Source organism: Cervus elaphus, chromosome 19 (assembly GCF_910594005.1).
Source record: "Cervus elaphus chromosome 19, mCerEla1.1, whole genome shotgun sequence".
Lineage (NCBI taxonomy): Eukaryota > Metazoa > Chordata > Mammalia > Artiodactyla > Cervidae > Cervus > Cervus elaphus.
In genome coordinates, this window is record NC_057833.1 from 53,928,619 (window position 1) to 53,954,194 (window position 25,576).

A 25,576-nucleotide genomic window follows, 5' to 3' on the forward strand; every position below is an offset into this window, starting at 1 on the left:
GTACATCTTTCAGTGTCCTGTCTTTTTGCCTTTTCATACTATTAATGGGGTTCTCAAGGCAAGAATGTTGAAGTGGTTTGCCATTCCCTTCTCCAGTGGACCATGTTTTGTCAAAACTCTCCACCATGACCTGTCTGTCTTGGGTGGCCCTACATGCATGGCTTGTAGTTTCATTGAGTCAGATAAGGCTCTGACCCATGTGATCAGTTTGGTTAGTTTTCTGTTATTGTGTATTTTATCTAATAAAAAATATTATTACCCCAATTTTTTTGTCATTTTAATTTGCATGAAATATTTTTCTATGCCTTCATTTTCAGTCTGTGTGTGTCTTTAGTTCTGCAGTGAGTCTTTTGTAAACAGAGTATCGATGGGCCTTGTGTTCTTATCTAATCAACCCACCCTGTATCTTTTGATGGGAGCATTTAGTCCATTGACATTTAAAGTAGTTGTCAGTTTGTACTTACCACCATACTGTTTCTTGTTTTCTGTTTGTTTTTGTAGTTCTCTGTTCTTCTTTGTTTAGTTTCCTCCCTTGTAGTTTGTGACAATTTTTTTAATGGTGTGCTTCTGTTCCTTTCCTGTTTTTGTGTATCTGTTGTAGATTTTTGATTTGTGGTTACCATGGGGTTTATATACTATATCTGTTTTTTGAAACAGGTAGTCCTTTAAGTTCAAGCATTCTAAAAATCCAGCTTTTTATTCCCTTCCCCCAAGCTTAGTGTTTTTGATGTCTATTTTACATCTTGTTTATCCCATTACTGATTATTGTAGTTACACTTAATTTTATAATACTTTTTGGTGTTTCACTATTCTTGCCAGTTTGAGTGGTTGATAATCAGACTTCCTTTTATATTTGCCTTTACTAGTGGGATTTTTCCTTTCCTGTAGAGATTTCCTTCTTATTACAGACTTATCCTTTCCTCCAGAGGTGCTCCTTGAACATGTCTTTTACAGTTGGCCTGATACTGATGGACTCAAAAGTTCTCTATCTCTCTTTCAGTCTAAATGACAGTTTTCTGGATAGAGTACCCTATGTTGCAGGTTTTCTTTTTCAGCATTTTAAGTATATCATGCCACTTTTTTCTGGCCTACAACAGTTTGCCAGAAAAAATCAGCTAATAGCTTTATGGTGATTCCCTTGTATATGATTGTTTTTCTTCTGCTGCCTTTATAATTCTCTCTTTAACTTCTGCCATTTTAGTTATGGTATAGACATATATGTGTGGGTCTGTTTGGGTTCATCTATTTGGGAACCTCTGTGCTTCATGTACCTACATAATCCATTTCCTTCTTCAGACTTGGGAATTTTTTTAGCCATAATTTCATTATATACATTCTTCAGCCCCTTTTCTCTTTCTGGACCCCTTTACTGTGAATATTGGTATACTTGGTATTATCCAGAAATCCCTTAAACTGGTCTCATTTTTAAAAATTTGTTCTTCTTTTTGCCATTCTGATTGAGTGATTTCCATTATTCTTTCTTCCAAATCACTTACAAGGTCTGTAATACCTAGTCTGCTATTCATTCCTTCTAGTGTGTTTTTCATTTCAGTTATTGTATAACTCAGTTCTGACTGGATCTTTCTCTATATTTTCTAATTCCTCATCAAAATTCTCACTGTGCTCATCTATTCTTTTCCCTAATTCAGTTAGTATTCTTACTACTAATGCTTTGAATTCTTTATCTAATAAATTATTTCTGTTTCATTCATTGTTTTTCAGGGGTTTTCTCTTGCTTTTTCAATTGAGATATATTCATCTTTTTTCATTTTGCTTATGATCATTTCTCTGTCTCTCTGAAACTGCCGAGACAGTTACCTATTGTGGTCCTGAAGGGGTGTCCTTATGTGGGAGCATCCCTATACTGCCTGTGTGTGCTCAGTGGCTTTGTTGGGAGAGCTGGATTTGATGTGAATACAAGTCATGCCTGTCCTCAGGCTGTGCTGGCAGTTATCACCTTGGTTGGAGGTGGGTCTGAAGAAGGAGGGGCTAAGACAGTAACCTTTTTTCTTTGGAAAAGACCCTGATGCTAGGAAAGATTTGAAGATGGGAGGAGAAGGGGATGACAGAGGATGAGATGGTTGGTTGGCATCACCGACTCGATGGACATGAATTTGAGTAAGCTCCAGGAGTTGGTGATGGACAGGGAAGCCTGGCATGCTGCAGTCCATGGGGTCGCAAAGAGATGGACATGACTGAGCAACTGAACTGAACTGAAGACAGTAACAGGATGTGAGATGGGGCTTTCTCTCTGCTCAGTGACTGTCACATCCCTGTTGGGGGCGGGGTCTGGTCCCAAGTTTTGGAAACCGAGCCCCAAGGTTCAGGCCCAAGCAGATTCAGTTCCCTTTAAGTGTGTGCTCTTCCCACTCAAGACACCAGTGCCCTTGTCTCCAAGGGGACCAGTGCTGGAGCAGGAGGGGCTGACAGGGTATTTGACAAGGGTCAGTTCAGAGGCTGTGGTGATCGGGCCAGTGTCAGAGATGTGTCTGCTTCTGATGCATTGCCTGTGCACTGCCAGGCTTCCTCCCTCAGCTCAGATGCTGCTTGGAGTTTGAGCCACTACAGGGTTCTATGGTCATCGCAGCCATCCCTCCAGTGTGGAGCTGCAATGTGGGGCAGATCAGTGCTGCAACATTCACTCAGGTCAGGCTGGGATGTGTGCTGTGCTGGTGCTATCATGGGAAACCAGTCAGCCAACCTCATGGTTTCAATCTGCCATTTCCGCCCCACTTTGCAAGCAAACAGCCATTCCCTCACTTCTCATGGGCAGAGTCTGGGTTTTCCACAGCCCTCCTGTTAGTCCCACTGGCCCTCTGATCAGCCAGCAGAATTCCTCTTCCTTTTGTCAGACCCCAGGGCTGTGGAAATCAATAAGTGGCTCAGACTGCTCACTCCCTAGGGAAGAGTCCTCCCATATAATCTCCCTTTTCCTCTGATTTCACTCCTATGGTCACAGATCCTGGCCTGATCACTTCTCTTCCCTTCCTGCCTGATTCTGCCTGTATCTTTCTTTCCTCCTTGTTGTACAAGAGTCTTTCTGTAATCTCCAGTTAGTATTCAGTGAGAATTTTTCCACATGTAGATGTATTTTTGGTGTGTTTGTAGGGGAAGGTGAGTTCTACATCCTCTTACTTCATCATCTTGATTGAAGTTTCTCTTCATTCTTGACAATGATCATTTACAGTCTCTCTTTAAATTAGTACTACAGTGAAAGTCACTCAGTCGTATCTGACTCTTTGTGACCCCATGGACTGCAGCCCGCCAGGCTTTTCTGTCCATGGTGTTTCCCAAGCAAGAATACTGGAGTGGGCTGCCATTTTCTTCTCCAGGGGATATTCCCAACCCAAGGATTGAACCCGGGTCTCCTGCCTTGCAGGCAGATTCTTTACCATCTGAGCCACCAAGGAAGCTAGGGCTTTATTATCAATCTTTTTCAAAAACAAAATTTCTATTTTGCTGATAATATTTATTGTTTCTAAGTTTTCTGTTTCATTGATTTCTGCTCTTATCTTAAAATATCCCTCCTAAGGCTTAATTTGAATTTACTTTGCTTTTCTTTTTGTGTCTTCCCTAGGTAGGGACTTAGTTAATTGGGTTTTAAACTTCTTTTCTAATATGAGCATATAAAGTTGTACATTTCTAAGCACTGCTTTAGGTGCATCCCATAAAACCCAAAGTCGTATTTTCTCAAGCATTAAGGTCGAAGTATTTTCTCATTTCCAGTGTGAGTTCTCTGAACCAAAGATTAGAAATATATTATTTAACTTCCAAATGTTTGGGGGATTTTTAAACAACTTGTCAGGGCTCCTGATTTCTAATTTAATTATTTCTGCAGCCAGAGAACATTCCATAAGCTGTCACTCTTTGGACATTTATTGAGACTTGTTTTATGGCCCATCTTGGTAAATGCCCTGTGTACATTTGAAAGAATATAGCCTTCATGGTTGGGTGTAGTGCTCTGATTAGTATTAGATCAAGGTGGTGGACAGTGTTTTCAAATCTTTCATAATTTTACTGATTTATAAATTTTACATAATTTTACTGATTCCTTGTCTAATTATTCTGTCATCTGTTGAGAAAAAGCTGTTAAATTTCCAACTGTGATTTTAGATTTGTCTTTTTCTTGCGTCAGCTTTGCTTCATGAAGCTTAGTTATTAGGAGCATAAATAATTAAGACTGTTTTTCTTGATGAATTGATCCTTTTATCATTATAAAACATCTTATTAAATCTTTGTTAATACTCCTTGCCTTGAAGATTTCTTTACCAACCATAAGAATAGACCTGTCTAGTTTCCCTATGCTAAATGTGTTCCTGGTATACTTCTTCCATCTATTTACTCTGATTATTTCTCTTTTTATACTTAAAGTTCTAAGTATCATATAGTTGGGTTTGGATTTCTTTTTCTTAAAAATCCATTTTGACAGTGTGTGCTTTTTATTTGGAGTGCTTAATCCACTTGTATTTAATGCATGTTATAGTTGAGTTTGGGCTTCCCTGGTGGCTCAGATGGTAAAGCGTCTGCCTGCAATGTGGGAGACCCAGGTTCGATCCCTGGGTCAGCAAGATCCCCTGGAGAAGGAAATGGCAACCCACTTCAGTACTCCTGCCTGGAAAATTCCAAGGATGGAGGAGCCTGGTGGGCTACAGTCCATGGGGTCGCAAAAAGAATCCACCTGAAATGCAGAAGATGCAGATTTGATCCCTGGGACGGGAAGAAACCCTGGAGAAGGGAATAGCAACCCATTCCAGTATTCTTACCTGGGAAATCCTGTGGACAGAAGAGCCTGGTGGACTACACAGTCCACGGGGTCATGAAAGAGTTGGACATGACTCAGTGACTCAACAACAATAGTTGAGTTTAGGTGTACTATTTTGTTTTTTGTTTTCTATTCGTCCCACCAGTGTTGTGGTCTTGTTTTTCCATTCTTTCCCACATCTGGGTTAATTTTCGGTATTCCTAGTCACCCTAATGATGCATGGAGAACTCATCTTAACCCTTCTGTGATTTCTTTCATTTAATTTCTGGTTGGTCTGCTACTCATCCCAACTGAGACTACATCTTTGAGCTAACACAGCTGTGGGTTTTTCCTGTTCATTTCTAACCAAGTTCACTAATTCTCATATGAAGTCACAAGATTTCACCCCCACTGCCTACCCTAAATCTAAGTCTTCCAAGTCTGGCACCGAAAGCTGCTGGGTTAGAAGGCTACCATTTTGCTGACTGAGCTAAGTGAGGGGTTGGGGGTGGGGTGGGGTGGGTACTAGACTTAAGCTATTCTTACTTGAATCTTCAGCAGGTTTTCAATTTTTTGTCCATCTCTGGTAGATTTCTACCACCCTAAAATAGGTGCTTTTGACAGTTTTGTCCAGTCATATATATATATATGTCAATATATATATATTTTTTTTTAGTAAAGTGGATTGCTGACCTCTTCTTTCTGTCATAATTGGAAGCTGACTGTAATTGTTTTACTATAATGTATTTAACCTTTATTTAAAATAAAAATGGTGAGAATATCTCTGCATCTTCTCTAAATCCTCTGTTGGAGGTTTCTCAGGTTGTTGAATGCTGTTTGTGCAAGGATAAATGGGATAAGTCCCTTTCAGGATATAATACAGAGATCCCTTACTCCTTTTATGACTTTCCTGATTTCTTGATAGTATTCACCAGTTGAATCATAAAAAGTTAAATATTATTTACTTGAAATTAATGTTATAAATTACGTTTTTAAAAACTCATACCATAAAATACCAGGACATCATAAATGCTTCCCAAAACCACACAAATGTTTGCTTTGGGCTTCCCTGATAGCTCAATTGGTAAAGAACCTGCCTGCAATGCAGGAGATCCAGTTTGATTCCTGGGTCAGGAAGATCCACTGGAGGAGGGATAAGCTACCCACTCCAGTATTCTTGGGCTTCCCTTGTGGCTCAGCTGGTAAAGAATCTTCCTGCAATATGGGAGACCTGGGTTGGGGAAATCCCCTAGAAAGGGAAAGGCTACCCACACCAGTATTCTGGCCTGGAGAACTCCATGGACTATATAGCCCATGGGGTCGGAGAGTCAGACACAACTGAGTGACTTTCACGACCTAATACTCACAAACCTTAGGTATGAAGAACTTCATGCAGTAAATGCTTATTGAGAGATTAGTAATGTGCCAGAGATTGTGCCAGGCACCAGGATATAAACAGATGAACATATGAGATACAGCTCCTGCCCTCCCCTTCAAAATATCATTGAAACCTGTACTGAAGACATGTCTTCCATGGTAAATCTCTCTGAATGGTAAATGCTTGGGGAGGGACAGTGTCTTTGGGAAAGTCTTCTCCAATTCTAAACCTTGAATGCACATCAGATCACTTAGAAAGATTTTTTTTTTGTAAAGATACCCCTGACTTGCTCCTTTTCTAAAGATCTATCTTAATTGGTCTAGAGAGAGGCTGAAGAGCCAATTTTTTAAAGGATTCAGATGATTTTAACATGCAGCCACAGTTGAGAACTGGCCCTTGTTCCCAGTTTTCTTAATATTTGATACCTACAATAAAAGATCTTATCTTCTTGGGCTCCAAAATCACTGCAGATGGTGACTGCAGTCATAAAATTTAAAGACACTTGCTCCTTGGAAGAAAAACTGTGACCAACTTAGACAGCATATTAAAAAGCATTACTTTGCCGACAAAAGTCTGTCTAGTCAAGGCTATGGTTTCTTCAGTAGTCATGTATGGATGTGAGAGTTGACTATAAAGAAAGCTGAGCACTGAAGTATGGTGAAGTGTTTTGAAGTGTGGTGTTGGAGAAGACTCTTGAGAGTCCCTTAGACTACAAGGAGATCCAACCAGTCCATCCTAAGGGAAATCAGTCCTGAATATTCATTGGAAGGGCTGGTGCTGAAGCTGAAGCTCCAATACTTTAGCTACCTGATGAGAAGAACTGACTCCTTAGAAAAACCCAATGCTGGGAAAGATAGAAGGCAGGAGGAGAAGGGGATGACAGGATGAGATGGTTGGATGACATCACCAACTCGATGGACATGAGTTTGAGCAAGCTGTAGGAGGTGGTGAAGCACAGGGAAGTCTGGCATGCTGCATTGCATGGGGTCACAGAGTTGGACACGACTGAGCAACTGAACTGAATAAAGATACCTCCTTCAATGGTTTTAGTTTTCTGGGAAATTCTTCTGTCGTCTGGTAGTGGGGGATCCCTTATTGTGAACACTTTAAGATTCTACAGAACATGGGGCACTCACTCCTCCCCCTTCCCCACTTAGGACAGCCTGTCTGTATTCTCTCTCTTACTCTTCTTCAAGTGAAATGGAGAAACTCATCTGATTGGTTAGAGACTGAAATCTACTAGCTTACTTTCCAGGTATGCTTACTGCATAAAAGCACTCCAAGTCTTAGTAGATGCAACTCTACTCCCAGGTGAGTACCAGGATCTAGAATTAAGAGGGACAAGAGTTAGTAGTGGGAGCTGCCCTAAACTAATATATACTCAGAATTCAATTTGTCTGAGAGCTCTGTGCTTCAGGAATTTGGACTCCCCAACAATTTTGTGCCAACAGTTTCTCATCCCCAAAAGATCCTTTACTCACACTACAAACTTCTTTCTTGGACTGTACCTTGTCTATTTTTAAGCATTTTGGAGAGAGGCAATGCCTTTGTCAAGAAGCACACGGATTCGCTGTAACTAATTGTGCTTCCATGCAAAAACCATTTCCTATCTCAGAAATTGGTTTGTTGTGATTGTACATCACTACTTACTGTACTAGTGTGGCAGCCCTAACCTACTTCATGGCTCCAGCTGTCATGATCCCATGATTTTTTTTTTTTAATTCTAATTTTTTTTCCATTTATTAGTCGGAGGCTAATTACTTTACAATATTGTAGTGGTTTTTGCCATACATTGACATGAATCAGCCATGGATTTACATGTGTTCCCCATCCCAATCCCCCCTCCCGCCTCCCTCCCCATCCCATCCCTCTGGGTCTTCCCAGTGCACCAGCCCTGAGCACTTGTCTCATGCATCCAACCTGGGCTGGTGGTCTGTTTCACCCTTGATAGTATACTTGTTTCAATGCTGTTCTCTCAGAATATCTCACCCTCACCTTCTCCCATAGAGTCTAAAAATCTGTTCTGTACATCTGTGTCTCTTTATCTGTTTTGCATATAGGGTTATCGTTACCATCTTTTTAAATTCCATATATATGCGTTAGTATACTGTATTGGTGTTTATCTTTCTGGCTTACTTCACTCTGTATAATGAGCTCCATCCATCTCATAAGAACTGATTCAAATGAATTATTTTTAATGGCTGAGTAATATTCCATTCACAGCGCTTTAAACACAAGGTTTGCTCATCACTCAGGATATTTTGTTTCCAAGAGCAAAGACTAAGGTGGGGTGTTTCGACTTAAGTCATTAAAAACAGAGTTGCCAGTATCAGGAAAAAGCTTTCCTTTCTTAGTAAATTTCAATTAGCTAATGAGGATTTGTAATATCTTATAGGTTTTTTTCTTGTCTAAACACAAAGCTTAGTTTAGAATATAAGGATAAAGATTTTTTAGAAAATATTCTATTGTAAGTTTCATTTTATGTTCTTTATTATAAGCTGCTTAAATCCTTTATTAAAGTAGGCATTGATTTTATAGTTCACTGTGGCATAGCAAGGGTGGGCAAACTATGGCTCAGGAACCAAATCTGGCCTGCCAGTTTTTGTATAAAAAGCTTATTTTTGGAATACAGCAGTGTTCATTCATTTGTTACCCTTTTTTGTCCTAAAATGGCAGAGTTGAGTAGTTGCAACAGAGACCATCTTCCCTGCAAAGTCTACTGGCTCTTTATGGAAAGTCTCATGTTCCCTGCGGTACCACATTCTTCCTCCCATGTTCTCTCCCATCATCCAACTCATGTCTTCTCATTTTGTCTTCCTGATTTTTCATTTCAAAAGTGAATAATACATTTACCTAGTTAATGTCAGCATTAAAATTTTTTTTTTTATTTGGCTGCACCAGATCTTAGTTGTGACATGTGGAATCTTTCATCGTGGCATGTGAACCTTTTAGTTTCACCATGTGGGATCTAGTTCCCTGACCAGGAATTGAACTCAGGCCCCCTGCATTGGGAGTGTGGAGTCTTAGCCACTGGACCACCAGGAAAGACACAGGGTTAGCATTTTTAAAGGAACAAAATAAAATTCAATTGCCGCTTAATTGTACACTACTTTTCTGTTGATCAGTGATCCTCAAGGCAAACAAAACAAAAAAATTAAAATGTTGCCCCAGTCATAGTTTTCCTCGGATAAGGTAAAACTCTTTCAGGTTTGTATGATCATGTATTTTTTTCAGCTGAGAAAAATTTTTATTATAACTTTGATTGTTTCTGTTTTGGTTTCTTCTTTAAGAATTCTAGTTGCTTGTAGGACTGGTCATTCAGGGCTAACCTCTGTTCTTATTAATGCTTGCTTCAGTTTTCTAAGGGGCCATTTCTTTTTGCATCCTGTTAAAAACACCAAACAGATAGTCTGAAGCTTTTCTTGTTTCCATAGTAAGATATTTTCTAAGATAGGCTTTTATTCTGTGTTCACATAACATACACTTTCTTTTGTAAGTTCTTTACATGAGTCCCATGTTGATTTTTTTGTTGATGCTTTTGGTTATTTATTATTTTTCCTATTTTCTGATCTTTAAATGAGGAGAGATCCATTTAACCCCGACTCTTGTCAGCATGTGGGATGGGCAGATAGTTCTCCAGCAGCACCCTCTCCATGGGTGTTTCATGAATATACTTCTCAGAGTTAAAGCTCAATGGTAACTTGACATGACATCGCATGGATAGACTAGGGCTTATTTTTCTGTTTCTCTGTAGGCAAATGTTTGGATTTCCAGTTCTGAGCCAGCATAAATAGAACTGCTACGGCAGTCTTGTCACACCTGTTAGTGCACATACTCTGCATTTCTACTGGACAGTGAAATGCTGGGTCATGGGATTGCATATTTTCAACCTTAACAGATAATGCCAATACACTCTGAACAGCAAACCAAAACCACTTAAGAAATATTCAATAACATTTTTTTTACTGATTTATATTTGACTCAACAAGCCAGTATATCTTTGTAGTGAACGAAATGTTGAAATGAGACATGAGAAAATTTTCTCTTTAGGTAGAGCATCTAGGAAATACCAGAGAGAATAAAGCTCTTTCATTTGATTGTTATTACTGAAAATCACGTTAAATCCTTGGGAGTTTAAAGAAAAGAAATCTGTTTCCTCATGCATCACACACTGACAAGCCCCAAGAGCTGCACATCTTGGAAGAAGGGCAGACAACTGGAATTCTCTATGATGATTTGTACAGCTTCTCTTTAAAAGATCATAGTCTGTTAAAAAAAAAAACAAACACACAGATGTTTATGATTATGTCATCTTTCTAGAAACACACATCCGAAAAATTACTGTGATACAATTACAGAGTCCAGACATAGCTCAGTTCTGCTGCTTTTGGGCCCCATGATCCAAACATTTCCTAACTCACAGGGTCTCAGTTTCTAAATTCTAGCACTTAAAGAAACTTTACATTAACTGGGTTATAACTGAAAAATTAATACATACACATTGTAAAAAAAAATTGAGACTACAAAAGGACAGAAACGTGAGGAAAGTAAGCCTCTTTCCCTTCAGTCTGACCTCCAGTCCTCAGTTTACATGCCCAGTTATAGTTGCTTACCAAGATCTTGTTGATCTTTCCAGGATTATTCTGTGTATTTGCAGGCATAATACATCTATGTACATGTTTGTATATATACATAGATATTTCTAACTTTTAACCATAGAATATGATACATAAAGGAAAGTATAAAAAAAAATCAATGTGCAACTTAATGAATAAATGTGTATTACTAATCTCTGTAGGTATCACCCAGGTCAAGAAATCCCATAAGCTCCCACTGAGTCCCAATCACAACCCTCTCCCTGTCCTCTAAAAATAATCACTATTCTGCAATACAGTAGTTTAGTGCTGATGTTGATCTTGATAGAGTCTCATACTGTAGATTTCTCTTAATTTGGCTTTTTTCAATTCTTATTATATTTTTGAGATTCATCCATGTGTTTATATTTAGTTCTTCATTCTTTTTATCTGCTGTAGAATAGGAATTAACAGACTTTTTCTTCAAAGGGCCTGACAGTAAATATTTTAGACTTTATGAGCCAAAATACAAAAGTGCGCATATTATGTAGGTACTAAAATAACAAGAAAGAAAACAAACTCATTGACAAAACTCAAAAGATAGTAATAATAATTGACTACAGGGTTTTTTTTGCAATACAAGTCTCCTGAAGAAAAGAATGAAACTCTTATTTAGGGAACACCATTTTGATTAATTGGGGTTCAGATATTAAAACTGACTGCAGATGATCATCTGTTACTGGTGATGTGCAATGAGACTTTCCCCTATTTCAGTTTTGAAAATGTTTTTTAGACAAATATATATCACTTATATGTGGAATCTAATAAACAGTACAAATGAACTTATTTACAAAACAGAAATAGACTCACAGACATAGGAAAGAAACTTAACCAAAGAGGAAAAGGGCAAAGGAGGGATTAATTAGGAACGTGTGATTAATAGACACACACTACCATATATAAATAAACAACAAGGATTTGCTGTGTAGCCAGGGAACTACATTCAGTAGCTTGCAATAACATATAACGGAAAACAATTTTAAAGCCAAATCCTTTTGCTGTACGCTTGAAACCAACACAGTGCGTAAATCAACTGTATTTCAATTTCAGAAAAGTCTTTCACAGACAGGTGCTGGCAATTCTGATCTCAAGCCATAAACATATGCTTTTTAAAAAAAAATAATTTTTATTTATTTTTGACTGTGCTGGGTCTTCACTACTATGTGGGCTTTTCTCTAGTTTCAGAGAGCAATGGATACTCTACTTTTGGTGTGTGGGTTTCTCATCACCATGGCTTCTGTTGTGGAGAACAGACTCTAGAGCGTGCAGGCTTCAGTAGTTGTGGCATGTGGGCTCAGCAGTTTTGGCTCCCAGGCTCAGTAATTGTGTATGAGCTTTATCTTCCTGGATCAGAGATTGAACTCTGTCTCCATTAGCAAGCAGACTCCTTATCACTGAGCCACCAGGGAAGCCCCAAGCATATACTTTTAATTGTGCATATTTATTGCCTGGAAGGCACTTATAGAATTTCAATAGCTTCTTCTCTCGATATTTAATGCCTTTTAGCATGTCATTACAATGTAGATTAATCACTTCCCATTGAAGGTTATAATGCTTCCATTATACACACTTAAATAACTTTGATATATGGAAATTTCCTTTGCACTTGTTTCAAGGTTCAAAAAGTGTTTCTGGAATTATAGTTTAAGTTCAGAAAATACATTCACTGCAAATATGCATGGGAATAGAGACCTTATTTTTTTAGCTTTGGCAGCAAGGGAAGTATATAAAGTAGCTTACCATTATTTGTGATTCAGACAATGTTAGTTGCCACTGAAATGACTTTACCATAGTATAAATTCTGCATATAAGCTCTGTGTTACTTTGTAATTTTAGGTTGGATTCATAAAAAAAAATACTACCAAGTCTGCAGCAAAAGCTGATTCCAAAGTCACTCACTATTCCATGATAGTGGTTGAGGGTAGCTTTCTTACTTAGAAAAATCTCAATCTTGTTTTGAGTTCAAAAAAATCACACTACAGTGTTACCATTGCTAAGCCATCGAACATCAAAGTCATAGGGCAATTTAAGATATTCTGCTATTTCTGACCAAAGAAAAAATCATGGAACATGGAATTAACAATGATTAAATCCTCAAGACTGTGTGAGGATCACATTAACACAGCTAGGTAAATAACACATGATAGATTCAAACTTTTTTCCATTAGTAAAAGAGTTGTCTACCAAAACCCTAAAGCTCTGGGGGAAAATCGGCCTTACATTTGGGGCTTCTCTAGATTCCAGTCCATACTCCCCCCGCCCCCACCATAGACTCTTTAAAAGCCTTGCTGGTTTCTGTTTCCCCTAGTAAAGTCTTATGCCTAGACATTACCAATGCCCCAAGGGGGAAAAAAATGGCCAGTGATCACAGATCACTTAGGAAGAACTCTTTCCTATCTACCCTTTAGTTCATTGAGTCCCCTTTATTTCCACAATTCTTCCCTGTCTTTTAAAAATGACACTTAAAATATATCAATTATTTTTTCTAATTGTTGCAGGTACCTACTATATCCTTCCCAGCATCAGAAGATGTCTATTTTCTGTTAATTTAATTTCCTTCCTTTTACTTTTTTTGCATCTAATTTCTTTTTCTAACTTCTAAAAAAGGATACTTAATCTTATTTTCATCTTTTCTGTTCTAATAAATGCCTTTAAGCCTACAAATTTCCTTCTAAGCATCACATAAGCAGCATTTCACAAACTGGATATTTACATAGCATTTTTGTCATTTTTCAGCTCAAAATATTTTCTAGTTTCTGTTATACTTCCTTTGAACTGATTATTTACATTTGCATTTCTTAATTTCCAAACATATTACAATTATCTTGTCATTGGTTTCTAGTTTCATTGCCTTTTTTTATCAGAGGACACATGGGCATGATTTCAACTCTTTGAAATGGTTGATACTTGTTTTATGACACAGTATATAATCAGTTTTTGCAAATGTTCTATGCGTGCTTAAAAATAATATGCATCCTGGAGTTGTTGGGTATAGTATTCTAAAATGCCCATTTAAGTTTCTTAACTATGTATCTCAAATCTTCCATTTTTTAATGTTTTTTTTCCTCTGCTCAGTGTATCAGTCCCTGATACAGATTAACATTTCCTAGAATCATGTTGTTGTTCAGTCGTTCAGTCATGTGACTCTTTGCGACCCAGTGCACTGTAGCACACCAAGCTTTCTTGTTCACCATCTCCTGGAGCCTACTCAAACTCATGTCCACTGAGTCAGTGATACCATTGAATCATCTCATCCTGTTGTCCCCTTCTCTTCCCACCTTCAATCTTTCCCAGTATCAGGGTCTTTTCCAGTGAGTCAGCTCTTTGCATCAGGTGGCCAAAGTATTGGAGCTTCAACTTCAGCATCAGTCCTTCCAATGAATATTCAGGGTTGATTTCTTTTAGGATTGACTGGTTTGATCTCCTTGCAGTCCAAGGGATTCTCAAGAGTCTTCTCCAACACCACACTTAAAAGCATTAATTCTTCAGCACTCAGCCTTCACATCCATACATGACTACTAGAAAAACCATAGCTTTGACCAGATGGACCTTTGTTGGCAAAGTGATGTCTCTGCTTTTCAATATGCTTTCTAGGTTCTCCACATCCTCTCCAACATTGTTTTTTTTTTTTTTAGATCTTCATAGAACCATTCAACTTCAGCTTCTTCAGCATTAGTGGTTGGGGCATAGACTTGGATTACTGTGATAATGAATGGTTTGCCCTGGAAATGAACAGAGATCATTCTGTTGTTTTTGTGATTACACCCAAGTATTGCATTTTGGACTCTTTTGTTGACTGTGAGGGCTATTCCGTTTCTTTTAAGGGATTCTTGCCTACAGTAGTAGATGTAACAGTCATTTGAATTAAATCCTCACATTCCCGTCCATTTTAGTTCACTGATTCCTAAGATGTCGATGTTTACTCTTTCCATCTCCTGTTTGATTACTTCCAACTTACCTTGATCCATGGCTAACATTCTGGGTTCCTGCGCAGTATTGCTCTTTACAGCATCGGACTTCGCTTCCACCACCAGACACATCCACAGCTGGGCGCTGTTTCCGCTTTGGCTCAGCCGCTTCATCCCTTCTGGAGCTATTTCTCGGCTCTTCTCCAGTAGCATATTGAGAACTACTGACCTGGGGAGTTCATTTTTCAATGTCCTATCTTTTTGCCTTTTCATACTGTTCATGGGGTTCTCAGGGCAAGAATGCTGACGTGGTTTGCCATTCCCTTCTCCAGTGGACCACATTTTGTCAGAACTCTCCACCACGGCCCGTCTGTCTTGGGTGGCCCTACACAGCATAGCTTATAGTTTCATTGAGTTAGACAAGGCTGTGATCCATGTGATTAGTTTGGTTAATTTTCTGTGATTGTGGTTTTCATTCTGCCTGCCCTCTGACAGATGAGGATAAGAGGCTTACAGAAGCTTCCTGATGGGAGGGTCTGGCTGGAAAACTGGGTCTTACTCTGGTGGGCAAGGCCACGCTCAGTAAACCTTTAACCCAGTTTTCTGCTATGGGTGGGACTGTGTTCCCTCCCTGTAGTTTGGCCTCCTCCAAAAAAGCCATGTTACTAGATATATTAAAATTGTGAATCACTTTGCCTTCTCAGTGAATTAAACCTGAAGTGTTCTTCTTTTGCTCTAATAAGTGCTTTCTGGCTTAAAACCTCATTTGTTATTAACATAGTTACATCAGCTTTCTTGTGGATGATGTTTTCATGGTATCTTTTACTCTTTTTGTAACCATTCTGAGTATTTAGACTTTATATATATCTCATAAAATTTTAGGTATACAATTGAGTTTTTTTAATTCAGTCTGACAAATTCTGATTTTGAGCATTTAATTCAGTCTGACAAATTCTGATTTTGAGCATTTAGTCTATCTACATTTAGTGTAATTAATGACAAATCAGTGATAAACACCTATCATTTTATTCAGTGCTTTTTATTGGTTCTGTTTCCTTTTTCTCTCCTTTCTGTCCTCCTTTTGTATTGAATGTTTTTTGTTTATTCCATTTTCTTCTATTGGTTTAAACGTCACACATGTTTTCAGTATCCTTTAGGAGTTACCCTAAAGGATACAAAATGTTTCCTTATCAGTCATAATGTTAGATGATACTATTATCCTCCTAGACAAAGCAAGTGCCTTAGGACAATTAAATCCATCTATGCCCTTTCTAACTTACATATTGCTATTGTTGTATAACTGAGTTGCTGCCATTGTTGCTGTTTATTATTATTGTTATATGCAGTCAATACATATTTATCCATATGTTAATCCTTCATTTATCTCCAGCTTTCCAATTTTCCTTCTGCTTAAAGAACATCTCATAGTGACAAATTTTCTATTTCATTTATCTGAAAATGTCTTTTTACTGTCATTCTCAAAGAATATTTTTGCAAGGTATACAATTCTACTTTATTAATACTATTTAAGCATACTGAATATATCATCCCAATATTTTCTGTTTTTGTTTCTGGTGAGAAGTTAACTGTCAGCATAACTGTTGCTCTTCTGAAGGTAATTCATCTTCTCTTTCTCAACACTTTTAAGATTTCTTTTCAGTAGTCATATTAAAATGCATATAGATATAGATTTCTTTTTGTCTACTCGGGGTTAAGAAGCCTTCTAAACATTGACTTTTATCAGTTTCAAAAAATTCATATTTTATATAATTTCCCAACAATATCTTGTTAGAAGTCAAAGTTCTTGAATCAGTAGTCCACGCCTACTATCCTTTTGTCCCTTCCTAAGGATTAAGTTATCCTACCTCTATCCTCTTCTGCAGTTTCCAACTCTTTGGCTCTCTGATCCTTTCTACATAAATTATTCTGATCTTCTACTTTGCTAGTTTTTTCTTCAGCTGTATATATCCTGCTCTTTGAGTTTCTCATGTTGACTGCTATATTTTTAAATTCTAGAATTTCTACTTTCTTCAAAATCTGCTATATATTGTTTTTCTAAGTCATTTCTTGTTCTCTTAAAATTTTCAATATTGACTTTCATTTCTTTGAACATACTAAGTGCCTTAGCTCAGGATGCCAGAACAAAATACCTTAAACTAGGTAGCTTAAATAGCAGAAATATATTTTCTTTTTCTTTCCTTTTTTAAGTGAGAACGCTTAGTATTTACTCTCTTAAAATTTTTCATATGTAACAAACAGCAATGTTGATTACATTTATCACGTTTATTTTATCCCTGGTACTTATTTATCTCATAACTGAAAGTTTATACCTTTTGATTGCATTTGTCCGATTTCCCCTTTTCCTACTACACCTCTGGTAACCACAAATCTGATCTTTTTCTGAGTTTGTTTTTAAAGTATACTTGACCTACAAAATTATGTTAGTTCCAGTTACACAACAAAGTGATTCTATTTTTTTATACATGTCAAAATGATCAGTATGATAAGTCTGGTTATGATCTGTCACCATGCAAAGATATAACATAATTATTGACTATATTCTCCAAACTGTATATTTCATACCCGTGACTCATTTATTTTGCAGCTAGAAGTTTGTACCTCTTATCTCCCTCACCTATTTCTCTCTCCCACCCACCCCTTCCCTTCTGGAAACCATGGCAACCACCTGTTTGTCTCTATAGCTATGACACTGTTTCTATATGGTTATATTTTCTGTTTCCTTTTGTTTTTTAGATTTCATATGTAAGTGAAATCAGACAGTATTTGTCTTTCTCTGTATGATTTATTTCACTTAGCATAATAGTCTCTGGTTCCATACATGTTGTCACAAATAGCAAAGTTTCCTTCTTTCTTATGAGTAATATTCCTCTGTGTGTATTTACCACATCTTTATTCATTCATTTACTAATGGGTACTTATGTTACTTCTATATCTTAACAATTGTAAATAATGCTGCTATGAAAATAGGGGTACACATACCTTTCCTAATTATTGTTTTCATTTTCTTTGGATAAATACCAGCAATGGAATTGCTGGATCATACAGTTGTCTATTTTTAATTTTTTTAGGAATCTCCATACTGTTTTGCATAGTGGCTGTACCAATTGACATTCTTGCTGACTGTGCATGAGATTCTCTTTTCTCTACAACCTCTCCAACACTTGTTATTCGTGGTCTTTTTGATAACAGCCATTCTGACAAATGTGAGATATAATGTGATATCTCACTGCGGTTTTGATTTGCATTTCTCTGATTACTGATGTTGAGGATCTTTTCATGTGCCTGCTGGCCATCTGTGTGTCGTTTTTGGAAAATCTACTCAGGTCCTCTATTATTTTTTTTTTGAAGTTGAGTTATGTGAGTTCTTCATATGTATTGGATATTAACCCCTTATATATATGTAAATATATATTTATAAATTTGCAAATGTCTGGCAAATATGTATAAATTTGCAAATGTCTTTGCCCATTCAGTATGTGGCCTTTTCATTTTGTTGGTAATTTCTTTAACTGATGAAAAGATTTTTAGTTTGATGTGATCCTATTTATTTATTTTTGCTTTGGTTCCCTTGCGCCTCTCTCTTTTTATATATATATAAAATTAAGGTCAGTGCCAAAGAGCATCCTGCTTATGTTTTCTTCTAGAAGTTTTATGGTTTCAGGTCTTAAATTTATTTTTGTTCATGGTGTGAGGAAGTAGTCCAGTTTCTTTTCCGTGTAGCTGTCTTGTTTCCCCAACACCGTTTATTGAAAAAGCTGCGTTTTCCCCATTATATAGTCTTGCCTCCTTTGTTGTAGATTAATTGCCCATATAAGTGTAGATTTACTGGGCTCTCTGTTCTTTTCCATTGATCTATGTGTCCATTTTTATGCCAGTACTATACAGTTTTGATACTGTAGCCCTGTAGTATAGTTTGAAATCAGGGTGTATGATACCTCCAGCTTTATTCTTCTCAAGATTGTTTTAGTTATTAGAAATTTATTTTCTCACAGTTCTGGAGGGCTGAAGTCCAAGATCAGGTGCCAGCATGATCAATTTCTGGAGAGAACTCTCTTCAAGGTTTGTAGATGGCTTTTGTCTTGCTATGTCCCATCTAATTCTATCTCACGGCGGTCCTCATTTCCAAATGACATCATATAGGAGGTTAGGGCTTCAACATACAAATTTTGGGAGGACACAGTTCACCGTATTGCATTCCACCAAAGCCTCCTGAAATCATGTTCTTTTCACATGCAGGATACATTCGTTCCATCTCAACAGCCCCCAAAGTCTTAACTCATTCAGGCACCAATTCTAAGGTCTGAAATCCAAATTCTCATCTAAATCAGAAATGGGTGAGACTCAAAGGTATGATTCTTCCAGAGGCAATATTCCTCTCCAGCTGTGAACCAGATACATTATGCGACAGGCATAGGAAAGATATTCCCATTCCAAAAAGGAGGAATCAGAAGGAAAAAAGGAATAATGGGTCCTAAGCAAATCCAAGGCCTAGCTAGACAAATTCTATTGAATCTTAAAGCTTGAGCTTAATTCCCTTTGGTGCAATGTCCTGCCTTCTAGGTCCACTAGGATGGCAGCATTACTCCATGGCTCTGGGAGTGGCCCCACCCCTCCAGCTCTGCTGTCCCCCATCTCCATGGCCACTTTGGGGATCCAGGTAGGATGCCATAGGCAGTCCTGCCCTTCAGTTCTGGGCAGAGGCCATCTGACCTGTTGAAACTGAAGCGGTGGTTGATAAGCTCTGAATCGCTTTCTGTATTAGTTTTTGCTCTTCTTAAATAACGGTGCACATTTGCAGCATAATGGCTCTATTGTATAATCCTGTCAAACCCAACAAGTCTGACAGCCTTCCTTCATTTTATAGTGTATCCATTCCTTCATTGCAAACTGGCAGTGTTCCTACTCTTAAAATTCCATGGACTCTTTATTATATAGCTGTTCAGCTACACCCTTAGAATTCTTTTTCAGAATGGACTTTCTCACTTTTTGAAATATGGCTAGGCTGAGAATTTTCCAAATCTACAAATCCTTGTGTTTTTTTGCTTAAGAATTCCTTCTCCAGTTTCTCTCTCTCCTTTCATATTTTACCATAAAAGCAGTCAGAAGGAGCCAAATTGCTCCTTCAACACTTTGCATAGACATCTTCTCAGCTAAATATCCAGTTTCATTGCTTAGAAGTTCTATCTTCCACAAAACACTAGAACACCAAGTTCTTTGCCACTTTATAATGTGGATTGCCCTTCCTCCAATTTCCAGTAACACATTCCACATTTCCATCTAAGACCTCGCCAGAATTGCCCTTAACATCCATATTCCCAACATGCACTTCAAAAATCTTCCCATCTCTACACACTGTCTAGTTCCAAAGTTGCTTCCACACATTTAGGTATTGTTACAGCAGCTTCACTCTTGGTACCAAAATCTGTCTTGGCTTGGACTGCCATAACAAAATACCATGCACTGGGTGGTTTAAACAACAAAAATGTATTTTCTCACAATTCTGGAGGCTAGAAGTGTATAGCAGTAAGCACAGTTATTCTACAGTCTGTGTCTAATAATTCCAATTTTAGATCCCTTTAGGTTTGTTTCTATTATCTGTACTTTCTGCTACTTGTTCAAGTTGTCATGTACCTGTATATCCTTGTATTTGGAACTTGTTCATGAAAAATTCTGAAAATAAATTGAGGTCTAGGATGATGCCAACTTTCTCCAAGAAGAATTTAAGTTTTGTTTCTGACAATTTCTTTGAGGCAACGGGAATCAAGGATCTTTTAAATTCATTTTGTGCAACTGAAGGTTTTGGGGATCATTTGGGTGATTAGAAGCTAACTTGTAGTCTATTCAAGGATGGTTACTTCTAATGAACACTTTCTACTAGGGCACAGCCTTGTGGAGTCCCAGCCTAAATGGAGGATGTTCACCAGGGTCTCAACCTTGACTCCAGTTTTTGTCCCTCTGGTCTTATAAAGCTTGTGAAAGCACTGCTCAGCTTTTCAGCCACCTACTATGAGAATAATTATTAATCTTATTAAATTTGCATGTAGAAATAGTGAATACTCTAACATTAAGGCTGATTTACTATTTAAATTTGTTTATTTTATATTGGAGTATAGTTGCTTAACAATGTTGTGTACATTTCATGTGTTCAGCAAAGTGACTGAGTTATACATACCTGTGTATCTATTCTTTCTCAGATTCTTTTCCCATGAAGGTTTTTACAAATACTGAGCAGATTCCCTGTGCTATACAATAGGTCTTTGTTGGTTACCTATTTTAATACGGCAGTGTGTATATATATATGTCAATCTCAAACTCCCAATTTATCCCCCCCGCCCCCACCATTCCTCACTGAGAAGCATAACTTATTTTTTGATTGAGTTGTTTGAGTTTTTTGATATTGGACTTCATGAGCTGGTTGTAAACTTTGGAAACATCCCTTTTTGGTCACAGTGCTTGCAAATATTTTCTCATATTCTGTGAGTTGTCTTTTTGTTTTGTTTATGGTTTTCTTTGCTGTGCAAAAGCCTTTGAGTTTAATTTCCCATTTATCCATTTTTGTTTTTATTTCCTTTATTCTTCGAGATGGACTGAAAAAGTTATTCCTGTGATTTATGTCCGAGTATTCTGTGTTTTCCTCTGATTTTTTTTTTTTTTTGATTCAATGTAGGATATTAGTTTTTTTTTAATTTTTTTTTTCCAGTGGGTTTTGTCATACATTGATATGAATCAGCCATGGATTTACATGTATTCCCAATCCCGATCCCCCCTCCCACCTCCCTCTCCACCCGATTCCTCTGGGTCTTCCCAGTGCACCAGGCCCGAGCACTTGTCTCATGCATCCCACCTGGGCTGGTGATCTGTTTCACCATAGATAGTATACATGCTGTTCTTTTGAAATATCCCACCCTCACATTCTCCCACAAAGTTCAAAAGTCTGTTCTGTATTTCTGTGTCTCTTTTTCTGTTTTGCATATAGGGTTATCGTTATCACCTTTCTAAATTCCATATATATGTGTTAGTATGCTGTAATGTTCTTTATCTTTCTGGCTTACTTCACTCTGTATAATGGGCTCCAGCTTCATCCATCTCATTAGGACTGCTTCAAATGAATTCTTTTTAATGGCTGAATAATATTCCATGGTGTATATGTACCACAGCTTCCTTATCCATTCATCTGCTGATGGGCATCTAGGTTGCTTCCATGTCCTGGCTATTATAAACAGTGCTGCTATGAACATTGGGGTGCACGTGTCTCTTTCAGATCTGGTTTCCTCAGTGTGTATGCCCAGAAGTGGGATTGCTGGATCATATGGCAGTTCTATTTCCAGTTTTTTAAGAAATCTCCACACTGTTTTCCATAGCGGCTGTACTAGTTTGCATTCCCACCAACAGTGTAAGAGGGTTCCCTTTTCTCCACACCCTCTCCAGCATTTATTGCTTGTAGACTTTTGGATAGCAGCCATCCTGACTGGCGTGTAATGGTACCTCATTGTGGTTTTGATTTGCATTTCTCTGATAATGAGTGATGTGGAGCATCTTTTCATGTGTTTGTTAGCCATCTGTATGTCTTCTTTGGAGAAATGTCTGTTTAGTTCTTTGGCCCATTTTTTGATTGGGTCATTTGTTTTTCTGGAATTGAGCTGCAGGAGTTGCTTGTATATTTTTGAGATTAATCCTTTGTCTGTTGCTTCATTTGCTATTATTTTCTCCCAATCTGAGGGCTGTCTTTTCACCTTGCTTATAGTTTCCTTTGTAGTGCAAAAGCTTTTAAGTTTCATTAGGTCCCATTTGTTTAGTTTTGCTTTTATTTCCAATATTCTGGGAGGTGGGTCATAGAGGATCTTGCTGTGATTTATGTCGGAGAGTGTTTTGCCTATGTTCTCCTCTAGGAGTTTTATAGTTTCTGGTCTTACATTTAGATCTTTAATCCATTTTGAGTTTATTTTTGTGTATGGTGTTAGAAAGTGTTCTAGTTTCATTCTTTTACAAGTGGTTGACCAGTTTTCCCAGCACCACTTGTTAAAGAGGTTGTCTTTTTTCCATTGTATATCCTTGCCTCCTTTGTCAAAGATAAGGTGTCCATAGGTTCGTGGATTTATCTCTGGGCTTTCTATTCTGTTCCATTGATCTATATTTCTGTCTTTGTGCCAGTACCATACTGTCTTGATGACTGTGGCTTTGCAGTAGAGTCTGAAGTCAGGCAGGTTGATTCCTCCAGTTCCATTCTTCTTTCTCAAGATTATTTTGGCTATTCGAGGTTTTTTGTATTTCCATACAAATTGTGAAATTATTTGGTCTAGTTCTGTGAAAAATACCGTTGGTAACTTGATAGGGATTGAATTGAATCTATAGATTGCTTTAGGTAGAATAGCCATTTTGACAATATTGATTCTTCCAATCCATGAACACGGTATGTTTCTCCATCTGTTTGTGTCCTCTTTGATTTCTTTCATCAGTGTTTTATAGTTTTCTATGTATAGGTCCTTTGTTTCTTTAGGTAGATATACTCCTAAGTATTTTATTCTTTTTGTTGCAATGGTGAATGGTATTGTTTCCTTAATTTCTCTTTCTGTTTTATCATTGTTAGTATATAGGAATGCAAGGGATTTCTGTGTGTTAATTTTATATCCTGCAACTTTACTATATTCGTTGATTAGCTCTAGTAATTTTCTGGTAGAGTCTTTAGGGTTTTCTATATAGAGGATCATGTCATCTGCAAACAGCGAGAGTTTCACTTCTTCTTTTCCTATCTGGATTCCTTTTACTTCTTTTTCTGCTCTGATTGCTGTGGCCAGAACTTCCAACACTATGTTGAATAGTAGTGGTGAGAGTGGGCACCCTTGTCTTGTTCCTGATTTCAGGGGAAATGCCTTCAATTTTTCACCATTGAGGGTGATGCTTGCTGTGGGTTTGTCATATATAGCTTTTATTATGTTGAGGTATGTTCCTTCTATTCCTGCTTTTTGGAGAGTTTTAATCATAAATGAGTGTTGAATTTTGTCAAAGGCTTTCTCTGCATCTATTGAGATAATCATATGGTTTTTATCTTTCAATTTGTTAATGTGGTGTATTACATTGATTGATTTGCGGATATTAAAGAATCCTTGCATTCCTGGGATAAAGCCCACTTGGTCATGGTGTATGAGTTTTTTAATATGTTGTTGGATTCTGTTTGCTAGAATTTTGTTAAGGATTTTTGCATCTATGTTCATCAGTGATATTGGCCTGTAGTTTTCTTTTTTTGTGGCATCTTTGTCTGGTTTTGGAATTAGGGTGATGGTGGCCTCATAGAATGAGTTTGGAAGCTTACCTTCATCTGCAATTTTCTGGAAGAGTTTGAGTAAGATAGGTGTTAGCTCCTCTCTAAATTTTTGGTAGAATTCAGCTGTGAAGCCATCTGGTCCTGGGCTTTTGTTTGCTGGAAGATTTTTGATGACAGTTTCGATTTCCTTGCTTGTGATGGGTCTGTTAAGATCTTCTATTTCTTCCTGGTTCAGTTTTGGAAAGTTATACTTTTCTAAGAATTTGTCCATTTCATCCAAGTTGTCCATTTTATTGGCATAGAGCTGCTGGTAGTAGTCTCTTATGATCCTTTGTATTTCAGTGTTGTCTGTTGTGATCTCTCCATTTTCATTTCTAATTTTGTTAATTTGGTTTTTCTCTCTTTGTTTCTTAATGAGTCTTGCTAATGGTTTGTCAATTTTGTTTATTTTTTCAAAAAACCAGCTTTTAGCTTTGTTGATTTTTGCTATGGTCTCTTTAGTTTCTTTTGCATTTATTTCTGCCCTGATTTTTAAGATTTCTTTCCTTCTGCTAACTCTGGGGTTCTTCATTTCTTCCTTCTCTAATTGCTTTAGGTGTAGAGTTAGGTTATTTATTTGGTTTTTTTCTTGTTTCTTGATGTAAGCCTGTAATGCTATGAACCTTCCCCTTAGCACTGCTTTTACAGTGTCCCATAGGTTTTGGGTTGTTGTGTTTTCATTTTCATTCATTTCTATACATATTTTGATTTCTTTTTTGATTTCTTCTATGATTTGTTGGTTATTCAGAAGCGTGTTATTTAGCCTCCATATGTTTGAAGTTTTAACAATTTTTTTCCTGTAATTGAGATCTAATCTTACTGCACTGTGGTCAGAAAAGATGACTGGAATGATTTCAATTTTTTTGAATTTTCCAAGACCAGATTTATGGCCCAGGATGTGATCTATTCTGGAGAATGCTCCGTGTGCACTTGAGAAAAAGGTGAAGTTGATTGTTTTGGGGTGAAATGTCCTATAGATATCAATTAGGTCTAGCTGGTCCATTGTGTCATTTAAGGTTTGTGTTTCCTTGTTAATTTTCTGTTTAGTTGATCTATCCATAGTTGTGAGTGGGGTATTAAAGTCTCCCACTATTATTGTGTTACTATTAATTTCCTCTTTCATACTCATTAGCGTTTGCCGTACATATTGCGGTGCTCCTATGTTGGGTGCATATATATTTATAATTGTTATATCTTCTTCTTGGATTGATCCTTTGATCATTATGTAGTGTCCTTCTTTGTCTCTTTTCACATCCTTTATTTGAAAGTCTATTTTATCTGATATGAGTATTGCGACTCCTGCTTTCTTTTGGTCTCCGTTTGCATGAAATATTTTTTTCCAGCCCTTCACTTTTAGTCTGTATGTGTCTCTTGTTTTGAGGTGGGTCTCTTGTAGACAGCATATATAGGGGTCTTGTTTTTGTATCCATTCAGCCAATCTTTGTCTTTTGGTTGGGGCATTCAACCCATTTACATTTAGGGTAATTATTGATAGGTGTGGTCCCGTTGCCATTTACTTTGTTGTTTTGGGTTCACGTTTATACAACCTTTCTGTATTTCCTGTCTAGAGAAGATCCTTTAGCATTTGTTGAA

The 25,576-nt window shown here is 37.5% G+C and overlaps 1 protein-coding gene across 6 annotated transcripts in view; it reads right to left on the reverse strand.

The window, feature by feature from the left end:
* Positions 1-8,319: 8,319 nt before the first annotated feature.
* CFAP91 (cilia and flagella associated protein 91) overlaps positions 8,320-25,576 on the reverse strand; it is a 106,925-nt gene continuing 89,668 nt past the window's right edge. For 2 of the 6 annotated variants that reach the window (XM_043874951.1, XM_043874954.1), the window contains one exon: positions 8,324-10,385. The gene's annotated coding sequence lies outside the window, so the exon portion shown is untranslated. Of the gene's footprint in view, positions 10,386-25,576 lie in introns of all 6 variants that reach the window. The other 4 variants (XR_006335354.1, XM_043874956.1, XM_043874957.1 and 1 more) reach the window with 4 other exon arrangements.